A 12,506-nucleotide genomic window follows, 5' to 3' on the forward strand; every position below is an offset into this window, starting at 1 on the left:
GGCTCACCGCAACCTCCGCCTCCAGGGTTCAGGCAATTCTCCTGCCCCAGCCTCCTGAATCGCTGGGATTACAGGCACGCGCCACCATGCCGAGCTAATTTTTTGTATTTTTAGTAGAAACGGGGTTTCACCATGTTGACTAGGATGGTCTCGATCACTTGACCTCGTGATTCACTCGCCTTGGCCTCCCACAGTGCTGGGATTACATAAAATTTTAATTATATGCATTCAAATTATATATTTGGATGTTGCTAATATTTGAACAGTGATTATGCATTGTAAATATGTACCCTATTAGGTACTAATTTCTCTTAATGAGTGTATTAGGTATATTAATGTTTCTTAAAGTTCATGCTAATGAGGTAGAGTTGTCCCTTAGTTTCCCTAAGGGATTGGTTCGAGGACCTCCCTCCAATGTGAAAATCTGCAGATGCTTAAGTCCCTAGTATAAAATGGCATAGTATTTGCATATAAGCTGCACATATACTCCTGGATACTTTAAATCATTTCTAGATTACTTAGAATACCTAATACAATGTAAACATTATGTATATATTTGTTATACTATATTGTTTAGGGAATAATGAGAAGAAAAAAAATCTGTATGTGTTCAGTACAGATGGATTTTTTCCCCCTACTATTTTCAGTCTGAGGTTGGTTGAATCCACAGTTGTGAAACTGACAGATATGGAGGACTAAATCTACATTGTCATAGAGACTATAAACCCGTGTATGTAGTTCCAAATAGGATAGCTTTTTCTTTTTTTTCTCTAAGATGGAATTTTGTTCTTCTTGCCCAGGCTGGAGTGCAATGGCACCATCTTGGCTCACTGCAACCTCTGCCGCCTGGATTCCAGTGATTCTCCTGCCTCAGCCTCCCGAGTAGCTGGGGTTACAGGCATGTGCCACCACCCCTGGCTAATTTTGTATTTTTAGTAGAGATGGGGTTTCTCCCTGTTGGCCAGGCTGGTCTTGAACTCCTGACCTCATAGTATACCCCCTTCGGCCTCCTAAAGTGCTGGGATTACAGGCGTGAGCCACTGCCAAATGCGGTAGCTTTAGGCTTTATTATTCATATGTTTATGAATAAACATATGAAATAAAACATTCCTGTTTTGCTAGTTCTTTTGCCATCAGCTCATACATTAGCCAAACCATTGGGGCATTACTCTTCCAGGGGAAGAGGCTAGTTTTATTTAGTTACTATTATTATATTAGTTATTTAGTTACTATTATAACCATTTAGTTCTAATGGTTACCAGTCATCAAAGCTAGTAAATATTGCATCTATACCTAGGTCCAGATGTTGTTTAATCTCATAAAGGGCAGTTTCATTTCATAGGGAAGATCAGTTCCCCATGGAGGACCTTTCATAATTCAATTAAGAATCATTGAATAGAAATAGATTTAAAAAGCAGAATAATTTATTTTCAGAATACATAAATCTACAACTATTGTAGCATGTTTTTGTGCTTTAATGCTGCTTTCTGTTTACTCAGCATTCTATTTTTTTTTTCCTGAGGGCTCTTAAATAAATAGCTGTTCATGTTTGTCTGGCATCTTTCTCCATATTTGTGGCTGATTGTCAGGTGTGTTTTTTTGCACGGTCACTACCACATAATGAATGTTTGGATGGCATTTTGTAATTTTAACTTTATTGTAGCAATTGTTAACATAATAGTGTAGCTGTCACCAAGACTGCTTACAGAAGTTCTAGTGTGGTTTATTGTACTGATCAAGAATGCTTGTGATTTTATCTACTTGTTTGCAGTAGCACTAATTATAAACACAGTTTATAAGTCACTTTAGAAAACTTGCTCTCTAGACAAATTCTTAGTTTGGGGAGATTGTTGCAATTGAGAAGAGTAAGGCTTTATTCATATTTTTAATACTAAAATTTGCCTAAAGTGCTACTATTCTGCCTTGCATTTTCCTATTTCCTGATAGTAATTACTACTTTTTGTAATATAACTTTTCAGTGCTGTAGTTGTCAACAGCAGAATCTATTTCCGCGGGTTTTCATATTACCATAAGGTTCTTATATAACTGTTTTCCACTAAGTTTAAAAAGTTGTTGTTGTTGTTTGAAAATGAGACCTTATTTCTCACTCTTTTTTCATCTTTCACACCCATAGGAATGTTATAAAAATGTAGAACTTAAAGTTTACCTCCTAGAATTTTCCTGGTGAAAAAACTAAAGTAGGGCCAGGTGAATGCCCCAGTATCATTACTGAGTTCAGCAGGTGATGTTTGGGATTGAAATGAAGTTAAGGTCCCCTGGCTTTGTTAATTACATCTGTGCGAGATTGTAGGTTTCAGATCTAAAGTCTAAGGCATCTGTGAAAGGCACATTAGTGAGAAGTTGACCTCATGTGTGCCAAGACCCTGTAGCTATTTTAGCAAGAGCACTGCTTTACTGGCCTCTGCTTATTTGGGGAAACTCTTTTAATCTTCATGGTCAGCCTGTCAGTCTCTGTTTTTTGTTTTTTTGCTTTTTTTACATAATTATTTCTGAAAAATATTAAATCTGATTTTTTTTTATTGTGTTGGTGGGTTTGGCAATAATATAAAAACATAGTAAAATAGTAAAAACTGTCACAGTTTTTGACAAATTGCAAACCCAAGGGAAGTTTGCTGTTTGAGGGGAATGCATGTATTACCATTGGAATGAGTTACCGGTTAATGAACTTGTTAAATCTCTTGCTGAATATGATGTGCCTGAATGTGTATTGTATGTGTGTGTGGTTTTCTTTTTACTCTAGTGGAGAGATGCAGAGTTTCCATTCAGTTTACTAAAGTTTTGCAGCTTCTCTATGCATGCTCAGAAGCAGATCATATTATTGTGGTTGTATCTTACATAGCTATTTGTTCTTAATAAAATGCATTTTTTTCAATAAGGAGAAAATGACTTTATGAAAATTATTAATGTGGATTACGGTTTGATTTAGAAATGTTTGTGTCAGTGTCATTTGAATCAGAGTAACTCCATTTTGAATGGAGGCTGGGTAAAATAAGGTTGAGACGTACCACGCTGCATTACATGGAGGTTAGGCATTCTAAGTCAACAGGATAAAATGGGAGATCAGCACAAGGTACAGGTCGCAAAGACCCTGCTGATAAAACAGCATATGTTAAAGAAGCTGATCAAAACCCACTGAAACCAAGATGGCAACAAAAGCATCCTCACTGTTCATTATACGCTAACCATGATACATTAGTGTGCTAAAAGATACTCCCACCAGTGTCATGAGAGTTTGTAAATGCCATGGCAATATCAGGAAGTTCGACTATATGATCTAAAAAGGAGAGGAACCCTCAGTTCTAAAAATTGTCCACCCCTTTTCCAGAAAACTCATGAATAATCCGTGCCTTGTTTAGCGTATAATTAAGAAATAACTATAAATATTTTTAGTCCAGCAGCCCAAACTGCTATTCTGCCTATGGAGTAGCCATTCTTTATTTCTTTATTCCTTTACTGAATGAACTTGTTTTCACTTTATGGACTTGCCCCGAATTATTTCTTGAGCAAGATCTAAGAACCCTGCCTTGAAGTCTGGATCAGGACCTCTTTCTGGTAACATTTGTTTTCACATTATATCAGGATAAGACTTTTAAGGGAAGTTAGAATTTATTGCCTTTGAAACACTTATGTGGAGTAGTTGTATTAAGTATTGGCTATTTTAATATCTGTACATGTATATTGAAAATATGTGAACTTTTACTTTGTGTATTTCTCTGTTTAGAAGCCCAGTTATATTCTGCTTTGGGGTGGTGATATATACTTCCATGCTCTGCTGTTTTCATATACTCTATTCACTTTAAAATAAACCATTTTGTCCTTGATTTTTTTGTGATTTCTAAGGCATTTCCTCCTGTGTGCTAGTGCATGCCCTGTGTTGAATATACTTAACATTTCCAAGCCTAAGCTTGGAATCAGAGATACCCAGCTCTCCTCCAGGCCTTGCTGCATCCCAGTTATGTGCCCCTGAGCTTCATGGGAAAATAAGAGCCATATCTGCCTGAAAGACACCCCTGGATCATTTATGCTTAATATGTGAAAGGGCTCTCTAAATTGCAACTGACAAACAGATGTTAGACATTTTCATTATAATTAAGTTTTCTAATTTTTTCTTAACCGTTGGAAAGCACAGTTTTGCTTAATGCCAAATATGTGGAGGAGATTCTGATTAACTAAAGTTGTCCTTAAAACCATCATCACATAGACCACTCTGAATTCTAGATCTTACTAGGAACAGTAGTTTCTTCAGATCATGACTGAATTTTAAAATCAATCCTGCTTCTCACTTTGAAACTCAGTATCTATTAATAGAGCGCATTTCTTCTTTTCCTATTCAAAATAGATTTCTTTTCCTATTCAAAATAGAAAACAAAAGTGCCAAACCTACGAAGGCTCTCTAGTTTGGGAGCAGGAAAATCAAAATGAAAACAGAAAACAGCTGTGCAATCACCTTGGCGAGTACAAAGTCCAGCATGTTAGTGATAATAGCTGTAGATAGTTACTCAAGGTCATTCAGTGCTAGGGATGGAGACAAAGAGATACCCCTCACTTTTTTTTCCCTTTTTTTTGAAATGGACTTTTGCTTTTGTTGCCCAGGCTGGAGTTCAGTGGCACAATCTCAGCTCACTGCAACCTCTGCCTCCTGTGTTCAAGGGATTCTCCTGCCTGAGCCTCCTAAGTAGCTGCGCAGGCGCCTGCCACCACGTCTGGGTAATTTTTTGTATTTTTAGTAGAGACGAGGTTTCATCATGTTGGACAGGTTGGTTTCAAACCCCTGACCTCAGATATCCATGCGCCTCAGTCTCCCAAAGTGCTGGGATTACAGGTGTAAGCCACCACACCTGGCCAACCTCTCACTTTTATATTTGGTGAAAATGAGACTCTGACAAGCTGAATAACTTGAAAAATCATCTAAAACCTAACGAATAATTCTTCTTAAGAGTGACTTTCTTACCAGGGCAGCAAGGGAATTTGAATTCTTTCCCTTTCTTAATCATTATTTTCAGCTATCAAGTTTTGCCAACTTCTCCCTCAGAGTATCTTTTGAATTAATTAAAATATTTCCTTTTTCCTTATAAAGCCCATTTCACCATTAGTCTCCAGGTCATCTTACTACTGGATTGTTACTGTATTCTTTTTATTGGACCTTCTGACATAATGACACTGCTTCTCAGAGTTTGGACTCTAGAAAGTCATTCTCAGCAAACTGACCCAAGAACAGAAAGCCAAGCACCGTATGTTGTCACTGATAGGTGGGTGTTGAACAATGAGAACACGTGTACTCAGGGAGAGGAGCATCACCACAGAGGGGACAGTTAGGGGGGTAGGGGAGAGACATCGGGGGGTGGGGAGGGATAACAAGGGGAGAAATGCCAGATATAGTATGCACCAAAAGTAAATTTAAAAAAATATATAGAAAGTTGAAAAGAAAAAACAAAAACAAAAACAAAAGAAAGTCACCCAAGGATTTGTTAAAAATGTAGATGTCCAAGCCCCAAGTAAGATCTACTGAATCAGGATCTCTGAGAGTGGGGGCCCAGAAATGCAGGTTTAACAAGCTTCTCCTAGGTCAGTGTTCTTAACCCTGGTTGCACAATCACCCTCATCCCCCCATGCCAGACCTATAAATGTGGAAAGCTCTCAGGTGATTCCAGTGTGCTGTCAGTGTTGATACACTGCTCTTTAAAGTGTCTGTGAATCACCTCAGGCATCTTGTTAAAATGGAGGTGGGAGTCAGGAGGTCTGGAATGGGACCTAAGACTCCTGAGGCTCTGCATTTCCAGCTACTCCCAGGTGATATAATTACTACTGTCTCCAGGACACTGGGAGTAGCAAGAAGCTGATTCTCACATTACATTTTGTGAAGAACTACCTAGATTTTATCCCAGTCATTCTCTGTACCAATGATAATCAACCCTGACTGTATGTCAGAATCACTTGTGAATATTAAAAAAAAATTCCTGGAGTTCAGATTTAGGGGCTCTGGATTTATACGCAAACATCTCTATCTATAGTGCCGCTGATGATTCTAATATAATTCCAAGGTTTGGGCCATTATGGCTTTCTATTGCTGTGTTAGGATGTTGTCTCTGAAACTTGCTTGGTTTCTCTGTTGACCAAGGTCAGTTCTCAACCTTCCACATCGTGGCATGCCAAAAAAATGGTAATATTTGTGTGACACAGTTGGGTAAATAGATGATATCTTCAGAGCCAAGAGGTTTCTGGCCCCAGGGACTCTGGCTCTTACTGTTGGCACTTGAGGCTGACTAGCTGGAAAAGTCTGGCTCCTGCCGTTCATGGAGTGCTGAGAGCCTGACATGCTGTGTGTATAATGGGTGGGCCCTCAGTAAATACTAGCACATTATTGTCATCATTATTATTCACATTCTATATCATCAGTATTAATGGTGGGAATTCTTTTATCCAAGTCCAGTATCTGGCTGTATTGTATTTGTCTTTTCTGGCTGTTTGCTGTAAATCTACACCTAAGTTATATCCATGTCTTGAGGCCCCTACCCCCTGACCCCCTCCATTTTCTTACCCATCTTAATAACTATGCCCTAAGAAGGTCATTACTGATCTGTCTTCTCAGGTTTCTTACAGTTCTTAGACTTTGTGTCATCTGCTTGAGTGCTTAATGTGTCCTCTCATTACTTGATGTACCTAAATCTTATCTCTCAAAGATTTTATCTTTAAGGGCAAAGATACTGCCTGATGTTTCTTTAATGTTCTTCTTGGTTCCTGGGAAAATGTGTTGTGCATCTAATAGGTATTTAGATACTTGTTGGCTTTAAAGCTACACAGAGCAATCGACACAAAAATCTAGGCACTAGGTGGAGGAAGAAGCTGAGCTTATGGGATTTGTGACTGTTTCCTCTTTCTCAAGATGGATCCTAAAGAATGTCTTTTCCTTTGTTCACTATACAGAAACTGGGCTTTGATTCCAGGTACTATAATTGTGTATATAAAAATATATATTTACTTTGATGTAATGGGAATGTTTCAGATAATTTGGATTGTTGAGAAAATACCTTTATGTGGTAAGGTTCGCATTTAATTGAGTGTATTCTATAATTTCTCTTATATGGTCATAGGTAATAGCAATTTAACCGTTTAACTCAGCGAAGTGCCAGGCATGATAGTAGGTAGTGTAAAGATGAATTACACACAGGCTCAGCCTTGAGGCTGTGGTGTTCTAGCAGAGGAAACTGGTATGTGTGTAACTAGATATTTAGGTGCTATAGTAGTGTTATTATAGCTAGGGTAGCTGGACAAGCAGTACAAAATACCACATTTGAGTTCTTTTGATTTCAAAGGACAAATTACAGATTTTTAAGGCAGGAACAAAGGCACAGAATTATTAAGGCACTTGGGGTTTTAGGGGATTGCTGCCCAGTCCATCTAGAACGAAGGGTGTTTGGTGGGATTGACTGGAAATAGGCCAGTGTGGGCTACATGTTGTGTGCAATAGGAAGTCATGGGGCTTTTCTGGCAAGGGGATGTGATGCTCAGATCTGTATGTTTTGAAATTTCCTTCAGCCCCTAGGATGGATTGTATTTGAAGGCAGGGAAACCAATACTGATGACTTCAGCTTCTAGAAAGAAACCTTAAAACTCAAAATGAATGGCTAGTAATGTTAGGAAGGGATTAGAAATAGAACTTGCCAAGGTTGATTTGAAAACTTTATCCAGATAGATTAAGGAGTGTCCTTAACTTCTTTTTATGTAATTTTGTCACTTGAGGGTTAGTGATGCCAAAAGTCTTTAGCTTTAAGTACAGATGAACCTTAATTTAGGAATAGGCTGAATTTTTAAGTTTTCATTTATTCATAATGATAATGCATATCATTTTGGACTTAGAATACATTTCTTCATATAAATATTGTTAAAGACAAAGTCATTAAATGCCCAGCGTGGGGAAGGAGGCAGCTCTTTACAGTGGAAGGAGCTCAGACTGGGAATTAGGACACCTGGGTTCAGCCAGCTTTTGCCACTTACCAGTTATGTGCCTTGGGGGGAATAGCTTCTTGGATGCCCACCCTTTAATTTGTAAACTGCTCATAAATGCTCACAAGGTCATTGTGAAAATTGAGTTTTTGAAGATGCTTTGTGAATTTTAAGTCAAGTACTAATTACAAAGTACACGTGTAAAAGGAAAAAAAAGTACTTTAAGTTATGGATGAGAATGTTGATTTGTGGTCAGGAACACATCTTGCTGGCTGCACTTGTGGGAGAGCAGCCTGCAGGTTATTGAGCGGCACACGGAGAAGCCCACCCTGACCTTGTGGCGCTCTCATATCTTGGGGAGGAGAAAGAGAAAGGACAGTGAATCTCAAACTTTAGCTTGCCTTAGACTCAACTGGGGAATTGTAAAATTGCAGATCCCAGCATTCCTTCCCGGTGACCTTCAGGTCAGAGTCTAAGAATGGCCCGGGTTTGGGGTAATTGGGAGAGGGAGGATGTACTCTCTGTGGGCCAGACATGGGGGACTGGGGCAGGAGAACTCCCCTCCCCACTTGCCCCGGACACAGGAATTGCTGGAAAGAACGGTGGCTTCCAGAGAGCTGGGGCAGGAAAGAGACGTCGACTGGGAGCAGGCCAGCTGGAGCTGGGGCTGGGGGCCGGGAAACTTCTCCGAGGGGAGTGCCCGCACCGCCTCCTGCACCAAGGTGTCAGGGATCCATGCCCCACTGGAAGAGGGCAGGGAGCTGGCTGCCTGTGGACCAGGTGTCTAATCTACATGAAGTAAATGGGGGCTCGATTTGTGAAAAAGGATGACACACGTGTGTATGTATATATCTTTCTATCAAAATATATTCAATTGAGATTGATTATTAAGACATGGTTTTATTTCATTCCCCCTCTTAATTATATCAAGCTTTATGCATTAATTCAGCAAACATTTGAGAGTGCTTGGCTTTGTGCTAATAAGTACTGGAGTAAAGTTTGGTAAAACATTGTTTCCACCCTCAGGGAGTTATAATCTGTTTTGTTTAAACAAGATTCTAATAACAGGAGGTGAATAATTATCAGTAGAGTCCTCTCAGATCCCATAAGACTGAAAATTGATATAATGTGACATATAGTCTGGTGTAAATTTTCTTTAATCGGAAAGAGTTAATGCAGCATCCTGTAGTGTCTAATTTAGCTTTAGATTGTAGGGAATTTTTGTGCTTCCAGCAAAATTATGAACCTTACAAAAGTCTCAACCATAGGATTGAGATTTTTTGAATTAGATTACGTAGCAAACCTTCTTTCCTTGAACACCTTTTTCTTACAGAATAGGTTTGGATTTTTTTAAAAATATAGTTTATGTTCTGATTTTTTAAAATGCTATCTTTATCTCAGTTTCTTGGAATGCCAAAAAACAGCACCTGTGTTTAAGCGGAAAAAAAATGGATTATCAGTTTTATTACACTCTTAAAAAGGTCGATAATCACTGGAATAAACCTAGAGAAAATCATTTAAAATATTCTTTTTTCTGTGGGCAAGAAGGCAAAAAAAGCTCTTTAGGGGCTTCAGAAGTTTTTGTCATTTTTCATTTTTATTCTTACGTAGTCACAAGTCAGTATTTGCTTTACTGGGACTTTCATGTTCAAATGACATACATATGTATAATATATTTCAATTTTTAAATAAAATATATCTCCAAATTTTATGTAAAATTAGTAGTCTCTATAAAATATACTTCCTGTATCAGCAGATGAATGATGGCATTTTTTTTTCCTTTTATATTTAAGATTACAAAAATAAGGTGGGGGGAAGTAGGAATACTTTAGGGTAAGTAGGCGTAGGCTTTTATTTCATCTATTCCATCCTCTTTCTACAGCAGCCATGCAATGCAGGTCAGAATACCTGAGTCCAGCCTCCCTTTCTGGGTTTACTTGGTGTGAATTCTTATGCAAGTTACTCAGCTACTCTGTGCCTCAACTTCTAGTCTGTGTACTGTGGAAATATTTGTACATATGACATAGGGTAGTTGTGAGGATTTATTTGGCTAGTACAAGTAAAGTACTTATAAAATGTTGGGTATGTAATAAGCATTCAAGTGTTAGCTTCTTTGTTCTCATCATTATTATTACTAATTGAAATGAACAAAGGAATTCAAAACATTGGACAGATTATGAATGGACCCTGGAGACTGAAAGAGTGCCAGGTACTCCAAGTATTGTCCTTGTCTATTGTCTAATGCTGGAGGAAGCCAATTAAAGCAAGGCACCAGAGGCCTCTTGCACCTCCCATCCTTATTTTGAGAAAGCATGGTATTTTAAGGACATAAAGGGATGATGACCTTGACAAATCCTAGTTAGCACTCCAGAATTGTGAAGATCAAAGGCCAACTTAATGGCATAATGTGAAGTGCATTTCTGTTAAAGTCGGCAGAAGTCAAGAATGCTCCTTTTGGAAGGCAGCTATGCTCACCACTATACCACCAATGGCAAGAATGCCCCCATTTACCAGAATTGTTTAATAATATTCTAAAAGTTTATTATTTTTGTCAAATAGGAAGAATAAACTAATAGTAAAATTATAAAATGGGAACATAATTATTATATGTGAATAATATTGTTTAAAATGGAGAATTAGGGCTGGGTGTGGTGGCTCACGCCTGTGATCCCAGCACTTTGGTAGGCCAAGGTGGGCGGATCACCTGAGGTCAGAAGTTCGAGACCAGCCTGGCCAACATATCGAAACCCTGTCTCTACTAAAAATACAAAAATTAGCCAGGCATGAAGGCAGTGGCATGCTCCTGTAATCCCAGCTACTTAGGAGGTTGAGACAGGAGAAATGCTTGAACCTGGGAGGTGGAGGTTGCAGTGAGCCAAAGTCACGCCACTGCACTCCAGCCTGGGTGACAGAGCAAGACTCCATCTCAAAAATAAAATAAAATACAATAAAATGGAGAATTGAAGATAAGTTAAAAATCTATATGAATTAACAGTTTTGTAAATAAACCAAAATAAATGCATTGCAAAATAAATACTCTTCAAAAATAAACACTGTAACAATATCCAATAATGTATAATAAAAAACATTATATGAATATTAGAAGGAAAAAATATTAAACTCCCAGGGGAAACTTCATAAGAAATGCATATGTTAACAGTACCTGTAGAATTTTTCTCAAGGACTATTGAAAACCCATACACATACTTATATATACAACGTATGTATATATACGTACACACCACATTTATGGATATGAAGACTCTATGTTGTAAACATGTAAATTCTTCTCAAATTAATTTTATAAGTGAAAATCCAGTTATAACCTCAAAGGGGTTACCAGAGTAAAAGTGTGGCAAGTCTTAATAAAGGTTGCATTTACATTCAATGGGAGAAAAGTGACTTATTCAAAAAATGTTAGTTGAATCATTGTGAAAATAAAGACCAAATTTTATTATGTTGGGATGAATTTTTTTTTCTTTAGAGACAGGATCTTGTTGTGTCATTCAGGCTAGAGAACACAGTGGCATGATCATAGCATGCTGCAACATCAGCCTCTTGAGCTCAAGCGATCCTCCCATCTTAGCCTTCCTGAGTAGCTGGGACTATAGGCATGTGCTTTGTAAAGACCAGATCTTGCTGTGTTACCCAGCCTAGATTCAAACTCCTGTCCTCAAGTGATCTTCCTACTTCCTCCAGCCAAGTATCTGAGATTATAGTCATGAGCCTAGCAGATAACATTTTTAAAGACAGAAATTAAAAGGAAGCAAATGGTAGATTTGTTAACAAGAAAAAAATTTAAAATTTCAAAACATCAATATATCTTACTAATAAAAGTCAACTGAAATATGTTAGATATTTGTAACTTCAATAATCTAGAAGTAACCATTCATATTTCCAAGGCAAAATGGATTTTTAAATTGAAAATATAAATATGGCATTAAAAATAAGACAATAAGATCTAATCTTTTTGGTTTTCATTTCTTTCTTTCCTTCTCTTCCTCCTTATTCTTCTTCCTTCCTCCTCTCTTCTTTTTTCTTCTTTCCTCTTCCTCTTTCTTCTTTCCTTCTCCTTTCTCCTCCTCTGTCTTTCTTTTCTCTTTTCTCTCTCTCTCTTTCTTACTTTCTCTCTTTCTCTTACTCTTTCTTGAGACAGGGTCTCACTGTGTTTCCCAGGCTAGAGTGCAGTGGCTGTTAACAGGCCCAGTCATAGCACACTGCTTGCAACCTTGAATTCCTGGGCTCAAGAGGTGATGCTGTCTCTGCTTCCCCAGTAATGGAGACTACAGGCATGTGCCACTGTGCCTGGCTTGGGTTTCATTCCTAAGAGTATTTTCATAGTTTGATTCCTTAGTTAAGAGTTATTTAATCAGAAGCCTGCAATTGGCTGTGTCTTGTGATATAAGAAAATCAAGTGGTGTCTCTTCTGAGTTCATCTTAGTATGTTCTTTCTTTTTGTGTGTGTGTATTTTTTTTTTTTTTTTTTTGAGNAGGCTTGCGTGCAGTGGTGTGATCTCAGCTCACTGCAACCTCTGTCTCCC

At 38.1% G+C, this 12,506-nt stretch overlaps 1 protein-coding gene across 1 annotated transcript in view; it reads left to right on the forward strand.

The window, feature by feature from the left end:
• Positions 1-12,506, forward strand: part of DPY19L1 (dpy-19 like C-mannosyltransferase 1) — a 122,320-nt gene that overhangs the window by 7,234 nt on the left and 102,580 nt on the right. The gene's annotated exons all lie outside the window — the stretch shown is intronic.

Source organism: Cebus imitator, unplaced genomic scaffold, assembly GCF_001604975.1.
Source record: "Cebus imitator isolate Cc_AM_T3 unplaced genomic scaffold, Cebus_imitator-1.0 Scaffold294, whole genome shotgun sequence".
NCBI lineage: Eukaryota > Metazoa > Chordata > Mammalia > Primates > Cebidae > Cebus > Cebus imitator.